The sequence below is a fragment of the Nansenia antarctica genome (assembly GCF_963989245.1).
Source record: "Nansenia antarctica genome assembly, chromosome: 3".
NCBI classification, from domain to species: domain Eukaryota; kingdom Metazoa; phylum Chordata; class Actinopteri; order Argentiniformes; family Microstomatidae; genus Nansenia; species Nansenia antarctica.
This window is the reverse complement of record NC_137688.1, coordinates 74,455,939-74,468,438: the sequence shown is the minus strand read 5'-3', so window position 1 is coordinate 74,468,438 and position 12,500 is coordinate 74,455,939.

Here is a 12,500-nt window from a genome sequence, read left to right as displayed (position 1 = left end):
TGTAACAGCTTCATGATCTGTGCGTGATGCTGTATAGGCGTACCATCAGTTCTCTTAAAACCCCGCCCCCTCCATACAGCTCCATTAAAATGACAAACATTATGTGCATAGGCAGAGTCGGTGTACACTGTCACTCTCCGTCCGGTTCCCAAGTTGCATGCTTCCGTGAGGGCAATCAACTCAGCCAATTGAGCTGAGCAAGGCTGAGGAACTGCCTCAGCCTGTTCTACAATAAACTTTGAATTCTGTGCTTTAACTAAGGAATACCCAGCGCACAAAGTTTCTCCTACCCGGTAACAAGACCCATCAACCCAATATTCTATATCAGCTCCCTTTAAAGGCAAAGCTTGTAGGTCTGTTCTATGCTTAATCACTCTGGCTGTCGATGGAATCTGAGCACCGGATGGCATCGTCACCTGACAGCCGTCAGGTGTGCATTTTACTGTACAGTTCAATTGGCATAGAGCATCTCTCCCTAGCAGCCCTGTTGGCGTGTGTTCTGACACAAGTATTGGCAGAGTTGCTCTCTGTCCCTTGTACTCTAAGTCTACAAGCTCAGTTGTAGGAATCAGCTGTTTAATTCCCTCAAATCCGATTGTCTTCACATATTCTCTAGACATAGGAAGGTGCGTGGCGTCTTCAGGCTTCTTTGTCACCACCAGCTGGCACCTCCCACTCGGATCTTCCGGGCACCCCTATAGGCCAGCTGCTGGGCCTCCGTAAGGGTTCATCACTCCTGGAGCAGGTGTAGTAGGAGGCCAATATCCTCCTCCTTGGCTCCCCCCTGCGCCCCCCTGGGGCCTGTTGTAGCAGGTACAGGCTAGATGTCCATTCTGGTCGCATTGGTAACACGGTTCTAGCATCTTCTTCCCTGCTGCTGTCCATCCCCCTGGTGGTGGTCCTTGGCCAGGCTGTGTGTACATCTGGTATGGAACCGCTTGCACCCCTGGTGGCCCTTGTGGGTATGGATACCCCCCTTGTGGCCCCTGTGGGTAGGACTGGTAAGTAGCAGGATACCCCCCTTGTGGCCCCTGTGAGTAGGACTGGTAAGTAGCAGTCTGCACTCCAGGTGGCTGTTGCTGTGGGGCTAAAGCCTGCACTCCCTCTATGTTCCTCTCGCTTTCAGTCAATTGCACATGAGTCAATATTCTGAGTGATTCTTCGTCTTGTGTTTTCTGTATCTGAATATTCTTTCGATATAACTCAACTTGATGAGCTACGTGGTCTATATAAACAGCTTTGTTCATGTGTCGTAGCCCCACCACTTCTGCTAGCTTATCCTTAACTGGGGTAGGAAGCCCTTCTTGTATTTTTTCCCTGATTATGGATTTTTCTAAGGGGTTATCTTCAGCGTCTTTCCCTGTCACACTTCTCCATTGAGAGTGCACACGGGCAACAAAACCCCTGGGATTCTCATCTCCCCCCAGTGGCTTCACAATGATATTGTCTGGGTGAATGTGAGTAGGGTAAGTCTCTCTGATTGCTTTCCACAGCCTGCCTCTGTTTGCTGCGAAGAGCTCTGGATCATACACTGATGTATTGATATATCTATGAAGTCCTGCCTTCATCAATATTTCCTGCATTGTATCCAATCCTGCAATAAAAGCTAAGAGTCTTTTCAGGTCTCCCATTGCGGCCTGCGTTCCTGTCAGTCTCACGTCGACCTCTCTCGTCCATGAATGGCCACCATCTTCCAGGACTGGGAGCTTTTCTATCACTTCAGACAGATCTGTATGATTCCAAGGATGATATTCTATCTTGTTACCCCGAATCAGCACTGGACAGTTCTTTAATGTATTTGATGACATTCGATGACAATCTTCCTCTTCCTCCCTTTCTCGTTGCTCCTTCAGCCATCTGTGGTGTCTTTTTGCTGTGGCTATCATCTTCCTGACCTGAGCGTGGTAGCCTTCGTCTGCACTGTCGTCATCTCTTGAGTCTTCACGGCCATCTTTGCTGTCATCTTCCTCGTCACTCCTGTCATCCCCTTTTCCCCTTGGCTCCTTCTTGGTCTTCTTCTTCTGGGAATGGTCCTCCAGTGCCTTAGCATATGGAGGGGGACTGGAGACAGGACACATGTCTGTGGATGGAATGTTCAATTTCTGTTCCAGTGTTCTGGCCAATTCATTTTTCTTTTCCAGTTCCATCTGAGCTATTTTCTGTCCCTCTACCTTAAATAGATCTAAAATAGCTAATTCTAACTTGCGTTTCTCTGATCTAATCTTTCCTCTTTGATGTGCTTTGTGCACATTGATAAGTATTTCCAATGTTGCAATTATTTGTAAATTAAGGCTGCCCTCTTTCGGCCACGGCTGTTCAATGTATGCCCAACGGCTATTCCATTTCGTAGACATTTTGCTAATTTCCCTAACAAGAGGATTCATTTTTTCCACTACAGCCATAGGGGATAACGTAGCCAACATTCCATTATGTTCACTAATATCTTTTAACACCTTCGTTGAATTTGACCCCATTCTACTTGCTCAATATGCTGACAATATTCTATATTAGATAAGGTGTACGCTTCTTACAACCCACCTTATTTTGCCTTATTTGCTAAACAAATGCTAGTCCAATATAACTGTATTAACCATCCCCACAGAACCCTGCAACTCAGAATAACAGATTTGCCTCTTGTGTATGTCAGTGCAGTATTAACTTAAATCTAATATCTGTGTAAGTACTTTATACTTAAATGTGTTTCCTAATTGTTTATGAATATGTGTCACTTAATTACTCATTCAATACTAATTACAGTTCTGGTCAACACAATTATTAAATCACAAAGGCTGGTCAACACCTAAGTATTCACTGATTTACAAAAACCCTTTTACTGCTTAATTATCAATACAAACTATTCTGCTATTCCTAATCAAAAGCTGTGGACATGACCTAACTTGAAATAAAAAGATGTAAAATACGAATATTAATTATAACCTGTAAAGAAATCGACTTGTTATTTGGAAGGAATGAATGATTAATTATTAATTACAATCTGTAAAGAAATCGACTTGTTATTGGGAAGGAATGAATGATTAATTATTAATTACAATCTGTAAAGAAATCAACTTGTTATTTGGAAGGAATGAATGATTAATTATTAATTACAATCTGAGTAATTAATTGAATTAATTAAAGTAATGTAATATAACAATCATTTAACCATTCATCATCTTACAGAGCCAATGTTTAAAAAATGTCTTGTCGTGTTTTGTCCACTAGGCGGAGCTGTGCAACCAAAAATGTCTTGTCGTGTTTTGTCCAGCAGATGGCGCCGGCAGCCAACAGCTCTGTCTCACAGAACGACTCTATCTTTTAATCTTACCTAAAACTCACAATCTATCTTTTAGAATACGACACAACCCATGCGAAATGAATCCAATTTTATCTGCAACAAATAAGTAATGTAATTAATCAAAGTCAGGTTCCTTTCTAAAGGAATGCTTATTATTCACCAAATGAATCTCGCTCTAACACTCTCCATTGACTACTCTCTGCCCCAGTATATTATCACCCGCAGCCCCCCCTTTTCTCTTTGAAACTGGAGACAAAGACAGCCTTGTATGAAAAAGGGAAGGAGGGGGGGGTTCTTTGCCTCTAGCTGTCCTCTAGAAAAAATCGCCCCTATGGGATTTAAACTTTACACCGTACTGGCTTTCCACAATACTCTTATTTTCCACGACACAACAATTTCAAGATTATCTTTCAATGCAATTTAACTATTAGTTACCAAACTAATTCTTATTCAACAATTTATATGCTTTTCACACGGTCTCTTCACAGAGATATCTAGGCTTCTTTGTGCCTCTGCTTCTGGGCGTCTGCGCGCGTGCCCGAGCGTGCGTGTTATTGCTTCGTTTACACAATGGACAATGGCGTCTGCTCTTTCTATGACACAGTTCTGAAGAATTGATTTCTTAATCTACTTCAAATACTGCTCTTACTTACAAAACAGACTTATTACACTTTATCAATTCTACACACACACTCACGATATTCCGTAATACCATCCAAACAATATCTATTAGTTACACAACTAATATGTTAACACAATTTTTACACAAAAAAGCGAATTACCAAATTCGGCTCTCTCCCCAACCCCAGCTTAAAGACTATGAAAGATGTGTTTCCTTTTCCAACAAGTTACTTTACTTTAAACCTTAAAGTTGAAGGTTGTTTTAGTCTCAAAGAAAATGCTTGAAAACACAGCTGTTGCACACGCGCCCCTAGCAGTTTAAACAGAAAATAGCGCTATTTTCGTTCTTACCGTCTTCAGAGCTGTGGTTTCAGCTTAAGTTTTCAAACGTATTCCTCTTTATAGACTCCGGGTTTTAGGCTCGCCATGTGTTGTATATTTCTAACCTGTTGGCTACTAAAATGAAGAATAGTTATTGAGCAGGTTAAGACCATTTATTCAAAATACAAAAGTATACAGACATCAAAAATGGACGCTGGTCTGGCAGAAAAAGAGGGAGAGAGCAGAGAGAGGGGGAGGGGGAGAGAGAGAGAGAGAGGGGGGGAGGGGGACAGAGAGAGAGAGAGAGAGAGCTGCTTGGTCAAGAGGTGAGGGAGAAGAGAGACAGGGCCAGAGCCCACATCCTTACTTATAAACTTGGTCAAGATGCAGTCATAGCCAGTGGTCCTATCAGGTCAGGGGGAGGGGCCAGGAGGTCATAAATACCTTGCCCCACAGTCAGGAGACATTTCCTCATAGCAAACATATAGGCCCATTATTAAGTACAAATAAACTACACTACCGCAGCAGATTAATGTGTGTATCTTGTGTATTTATGATATAAATCTATCTCCATACTCTTAACATTGGAAAATGGCCCAACTCTAATTGATCTACCGTTGAGACCAGCGGCTCTATTTTCATCCAGCGCGAAACTGACGCTTACTGCGTGTTTGTGTTGCCTGAAGACGGTCTATGAAAGACCGGAAAGCTTGTGCGAAAAAAACATAGATTTCTTCGCAGTTTTGAGTATACGGATGCTGCTTTTTTTCCCATCCCATTTGATACTCTTCAGCTGCAGCACCTCAGCTAAATCTGATTTACGGATGAGCGGTGGTATTTTCACAATCCGCTTGCTAAATCGTGACGTGTTTCCGGGTCCAACGTTGGCTGAGGCGCTGTCTTCGAAATGCCGAAATAATAATAATAATAAATTATATTTATATAGCGCTTTTCCGAGGCTCAAATACCCTGACAATATGGAGAAAACGGGAAAGTGCTGTGTCCCTTGTTGTATGAATAGATCCGAGTCTAAAAAACGATTAAACTGTCATTCTACCGCTGTAGTTCACTGGTACTCTGGTGCGGGGAATTTCTGGTTTGGACTCGGAAATGGCTAAACGTCACTTTTGACGTCAGACTTAACAAGCGGATACGTGTGTCTGCGGTGGTAACCTGCACTTGGGTGGGCAGGGTTGCCAGATGGGCTGGGGTTACCACCGAATGGGCTACTTTATTTTTTTCACACTGTCCCGAAAAGAAAGCATTTGGGCGGGTTGGGCTGGACAAATAGCCTTTTAGGCGGTATCAAAATGTCAGTGCCTGAAAGTTACAAAATGCGTGAAGTTAAAACACACACCGACCCTAGTAGCTACATATAATGTGCAGGTTATGTTTTATTTTGCAAACATCATTGGCAACAGACAGACAGTTTAGGGGCAGGAGATGGGGGGGCACCTGCCCAATAGTAAGTAGCGGTTTTCTGACAATCTAGTTTTTTGGGGGGGATTTAGCGATTTTTAGACTGTGGTTAGGCTGGAAATTGTCAATTCCATCTGGCAATCCTGGTCAAAAACCGTCAGGTGCGCTGAAAAACTCTGAACTTGAAAATAGCACACACATTATTTCAGACACACCCTGTACCTCTACGGCCAGCACGAAGACTGTTATTATTATTGTTATAAGACTGTTATTATTGTTGTTATAAGACTGTTATTACGCCATTAACATCATAATCCTCAGGATCATTGGATTGGATACTGCTCCTAATTAGGTGGTGGGCCGAACACGTTTTTTGTGAAGTTTATCTTTTTCCATCTACAGAGTACACAATCTCTTACATACGATATTAAGTAATTCTCTTAAGTCTATAACAATTTGTTGGCAGCTGTAGTTATGACGGAGATTTTCACAAACTTATTTTTTAATCGTCTGTCTGCTCAGGGACATCGCTGGTCGCTCTAGTTGATAAACCAATCAGAATTCGAGTACGGCTTCATTAGGACCCCGAAATGTAAACACTGGCTGTTAAACCTAGCAACTGACTGGATGTTAACCCTAGCAACCGCGGGGAAATAAAGAGATGTGATGAATTATGGAGTGTTGTATGCATTTAACAAACCGATCGGACAATATTATAGCATTTTCAGATGCAAAATGGACCAAATTTGTACATTGTTCTCTACAGTGGGTGAATCTTCACACTGCAGAAAGCCAAATTGCAGAAAGGGCTGTAAAAAATATATAACCTAGTAGACAGTTACATTCCAGATGTGCCAGCTAATATTGGCTACCATAGACAATGCTATATAATAATAATAATAATAACTTTATTTGTATAGCGCTTTTCCTGCAAACGTTGCAGCTCAAAGTGCTTTAATCATTATATAATCTTAATTTAATTATTTTGTAACTTAAATGCAATATTAAAAGCATGGGTTTTTATCATCTTAATTTAATTATTTAGTCATTTAAAGGAAATATTTAAAAGATGGGTTTTTAGTCTTGACTTGAACATATTTGCTGAGGTTGCATCCCTAATGCAGTAGGCCTATGCCAACATACGAAACATTGAAAGAGCCCACCAGAGAAGGGAAAAATCAGTACAGGAGGCTGCAGGTTTTTTATAGCAATATAAGTTATTTATAAGAACAAGATGATATAAACAAGCTAAGATATGACATGAACATTATTAACAATATGATATAAACAAGCTAAGATATGACATGAACAAGATATGAACAAGGCATCGATGGGTCAGGGTCAGCCCTGCCAGGTCAGGTCCAGAAGATGTGCAGTGCAGTCCAGGGCTGAGCATCTGGGGTTATCTGGGTAAACAGATTAGGAGAGTTTTAAATAAACTAGGCTATAACTTTGGAAGCATTACTACTTTTACTATTGTTGTGGGAACAGTGAGGAAGATAGACATAGGGGAAATGCTGGTCTATAGTCTGGGACCCTTTCCTGCAGCAATTGCGAACATATAGTAGATGGCTCTCTTGTGAAAACTGACAAAGCCAAATGAATGCACTTTCTAGAAGGATCAGTAAATCCACCAGCCACAGTTGAAATCCCTGATGGCTCAACCTGGGTGTGGGATGCAATGGCACTAGTACAGGCTATGAAACCCCAAGATACATTTGGAAGATTTGCCAACAGTGCACTAATGTACCTGATCAATGCAGCCAAAGTGAGTAAATCTAAAGTGGTGCATTTTGTCCCTGACACCTACAAAACACTGAGTATAAAGAACGCAGAACGAGGTCGACGAGCAACAAAAGGATGTCAGTTGACAACAATATATTCAGCTGACCAGAAGACTTTGGTCCAAGTTCTTGGCTTGTGGCCAAAACAAAGAAAACCTACAACAGTTTATTTTTGAGACATGGTCCAAGTCCAGGAAAGACCAAATTCAAGACATCACTTTGATTGTTGGACATGGGTCTGAGTGTCATGTGATCAGAGTCAACAGCAGTGGCACAGAACTGGAGGTTTTACCACTGCTCACACTGTTCTCAATACAGGAGGAGGCAGACACCCTGCTGTTGCTTCACTGTGAACATGCCTCACAGTATAGCTCACATGTTGTGATCAGCAGTCCTGACACAGATGTGTTTGTACTGGCTATCGCTTTCTGTAAGGAAATAGGAGCAAACCTGTACTTCCACACAGGGAAAGAGACAAACAAACACCATACACGTACAGAGAACACACAGCCATCTTGGTGACCAAGTCTCTGATGCGCTCATTGGATTTCACTGTTTCACCGGCTGTGATACAGTGAGTGCCCTGCACGGCAATGGAAAAGTGAAGGCCGTAAAAACACTCCTGTCCAACAAAGAGCATTGTGCTACTTTCCAAAAGTTGGGAACAGCTTTTCAACTGCCAACAGAGCTGTATGAGGAAATTGAGGCATTTACATGCGACCTCTACGACCACAAAGGCTGTAGGGATGTAAATTTAGCTAGGTATCAAATGTTTATGAATGAATGAATGAATGAATGAATGAATGAATGGTCTTTATTGTCATTGCTACAGTACAGGTACCAAACAACGAAATTTAGGAGGGGGGGCTCCCCTGGTGCTAGGAAAGAAAACAAAAACAACAAAAACAACAAAAAAACAAGAAGGGAAAGGAGCTGGTTTACATAAATAAAGGCTATGTACACTATCCACTATACTATACTGTACAGGTAAGACGACTAGGGTTGTCATATTGCACATAGTGTTTAAGAGTGGGAAGTGCAATGACCGAAGTCTACCACTAAATAAGGATGCCTTGCACAAACATAGTCAGCGGGCAAACTACCAGGCAGCCTTATACAGGAGGTCCCTTAAGAGCCAGCCAGACATCCCTCCGCCAATGAGCCATGGCTGGAAGATAGAGGGAGATTTCTTTGGGATTGACTGGATGTCACTTCCCCCAGCCCCAGTCGCAGTTTTAGAGCTTGTATACTGCTCCTGCAAAAAAACAAAATGTGTGAAAGGGAGATGCACATGCAAATCTAACAACCTACCATGTACAGACATGTGTCTGTGTTTGCACTGCGAAAACACACTAGTGTTATACATGTTCTCTAAACACTTGAATCTTTGTCTAGTCTCGTCAATTATAGGCAAGGCAAGTGAAGATACACTTAGTCTGGGTTTTGTCTTACCAGCTCACCTCGTAAAAATGAGACGATTGACAATATCAAAAACATGCTTGCACACACATATAACGTACTCACACACAAGTTAATGTTACTGGTCCCAATTTGGCACAATTATTACTGAAATAATTGAGAATAGACATAGTTGACATTGGTAACTTAGCTATTGTACCCTTTAAAGTTAAATAACTAGCTTGTTAATTAATTAGCTTCACAATCGCGGGTGACGTTAGGTCGGGTCTTTCAGTAAAATAGCATATAGAACATGTTTGTATTGACACAACATGACATGGACTTGTTCATTAATATGTGATATGAATTAGTATGACATGCAAATCTTACCTGAAACATTACTTGACAGTAAAGTTATCCGAAACAACTCAGTCTTCTCGTCTTTCCATTGTTTACTTCATAGTTCTGTATTTTGTAGGAATATCATTGGCAGACGTCAAGTCAGGTGACGCTTTAACGGGGTTTGATTGGTTAGCGGCATAGTAGCTCCAAGCATTCTCCTTATTAACTTATGAATCGTAAGTTTAGTTTTCATAAAACGTCGTTCGAAAATAGGCTGCCAACAAACGGAAACATGTTTTAAAAAAAACATTGAGCTTATATGAAAAAATCAACTAGTCTGCAGTTGCAGATCGATCATTTCAAAAACTAAAGCAGATAGACAGCTTCGGCCCACCGCCTAAATCTCCTGAATGGCGTTTCTGTGCCTGGGGTGAACGTGGTGTGCATGTGCAGGCTACTCCTGCTGCCGCGGAGCTTGTATGAAGTCATACAGTAACAGTAGCTTGCACTGAGAGGCCGACAGGCAGAGGGGAATGGAGGGATGGAAGAAGGGATGGAGAGAGAGAGAGAAGAGAGGGATTGTTTTGGCAATGTAAATGTATGTTTCCCATGCCAATGAAGCCCTTTAAAATTGAAACTGATTAGAGAGAGGGAAAAGAGAGAGGGGGGGGGGCAGAGAGAGAGGGGGTGAGGAGGAGGGGAGGGGGTGGGGGAGGGGAGGGGAGGAGGGAGTCTCAGATTGCGGTGCGTTCTCAAAAGACTTCCCCAGACGCCTTCTCCTCGTGTGTGTGTGTGTGTGTGTGTGTGTGTGTGTATATGTACTGTATATATATATATATAAACCCTGGCCAACTTCTCCTCAGGAGCACCCTGTGTCGGTGTAACACACACATACACACACACATTGACACACAGACACACACACACACACACACACACACACACATAGACACACAGACACACACACACACACACACACACACATAGACACACAGACACACACACACACACACACACACACACACACGGACACACACACACGCACAGAGATACGCACACACACACACACACACATTCTGTATGGGTGTAACACACACACACACAGACAGACACACACACACACCCTGTGTGGGAATAACACACAAACACACACACACACACACACACATACACACAGAAACACACACACACACACACACACACACACCCTGTGTGGGAATAACACACACACACACACACACACACACACCCTGTGTGGGTGTAACAACATGGTCAGGTGGTGTTTGTGTGTGTGTGGCTCCAACACCTGTCAACAAGGTCTTGATGCAAACAACAGCCTGTAAAAGATCAACCTGGGTGTGAGAGGGAGAGGGAGGGAGGGAGAGGGAAAGAGGGAGGGAGAGAGCGGGGGGGAGGGAGGGAGAGAGAGAGGGAGGGAGGGAGGGAGAGGGAGAGAGAGGGAGAGGGAGGGAGGGAGAGGGAGGGAGGGAGAGGGAGAGAGGGAGGGAGGGAGGGAGGGAGAGAGAGGGAGGGAGAAGGAGAGAGAGAGAGAGGGAGGGAGGGAGAGAGAGGGAGGGAGAGAGAGAGAGGGAGAGACAGAGGGAGAGAGAAGGAGAGAGAGAGAAGGAGAGAGGGAGAGAGAGGGAGAGGGAGGGAGAGAGAGGGAGGGAGGGAGAGAGGGGGAGAGAGAGAGGGAGAGGGAGAGAGAGGGAGAGAGAGAGAGGGCTTGACGCTGTGACCCTCAAGCTGCGTGCACACAGGGCCATTGCGTTGCACCGGAAGTCATTCATCTCAATGGGGCCGTTGCGTTGATCAGTTGCCTTGCTCTGCATTGCGTTTCTTGACCGTCAGGGTGCGGCAATCAGTCAAAAAAAATTCAGCTTTTTGCGTTGCGTTGGATCCGTCAAAACAACCGGAAGTAAACCGGAAGTAGTTTCTTGCCAGAGCTCTCGCCTCAGATTTTAAATCCTCAATTTTGGCCGCCATTGGCTAAAATCTGTAATTTGGCTCTACAAGTGTTAATATGTCATTTTATGAAGTTTTTATATGTTTTCAGGCGAGAAAGTAACCATATATATTCACGAAATGTGTCCAGTTTATCAAAATAACCCGTTTATATATCTGATCTGACGTTTTCCCCCCCACTTCTGTGGGAAACTTCGCTAGCAACACGAGTACAGCTTTGCATCTGCATCGCACGTTGAAGTACGTCAAGTCCATCCCACCAGGTTGCGCCAGAACGGTGGGTCACGGTCCGCGGTGTGCACACGGCGTCATGGTACCCTTATCCCTGCCCTGTGACATTCCTGTTGTACCACACGTGCTGCTTTATCTGCTGGTGAGATCTCCCCTACATGGAGACGCCTTCATGTGCCCCCCCCCTCTCCCTCTCTCCCTCCCTCTCCCTCTCCCTCTCCCTCCCTCTCCCTCTCCTTCTCCCTCCCTCTCCCTCTCCCTCTCCCTCTCTCCCTCCCTCTCCCTCTCCCTCCCTCTCCCTCTCCTTCTCCCTCTCTCCGTCCCTCTCCCTCTCCTTCTCCCTCTCCCTCTCCCTCTCCCTCCCTCTCTCCGTCCCTCTCCCTCTCCTTCTCCCTCTCTCCCTCCCTCTCCCTCTCCCTCCCTCTCTCTCTCTCTCTCTCTCTCTCTCTCCCTCCCCCTCTCCCTCTCCCTCCCTCTCTCTCTCTCTCTCTCTCTCTCTCTCTACCTCTCCCTCTCTCTCTCCCTCTCTCTTTCTCTCTCTACCTCTCCCTCTCTCTCTCCCTCCCTCCCTCTCCCTCTCTCTCTCTCTCCCTCCCTCCCTCCCTCTCTCCCTCTCTCCCTCCCTCTCTCTCTCCCTCTCTCTTTCTACCTCTCTCCCTCTACCTCTCTCTCCCTCTCCCTCTCTCTCTCACTCTCTCCCTCTCTCTCTCTCCCTCCCTCTCTCTCCCTCTCTCTCTCTCTCTCTCTCTCTCTCTCACACTATCTCTCTCTCTCCCTCCCTCCCTCTCTCTCTCTCCCTCCCTCCCTCCCTCTCCCTCTCTCTCTCCCCACCCCCTCTCTAGCACTGTGACCTCCAACGGCCCCTGGTTCTAGCATAAATCTCCTTTTCATAAATCTCCTTTTCATAAATCTCCATGAGATTCACGTAATGGGACAAATGTATTTGCTCTAAGTCGTTTTGGATGACGGCGTTTGCTAAATGCTGAACACGTCAAGTGTAATAGGCGTACTGTAGGTGTGTGTGAGGCGGTACTACTGTACTTGGCGAGACCAGAGGCCTCATTTATAAAAAAAAGTACTTGAACGTCATCTTTGACTTTCACGTAAGCACATTTTTCTAAACG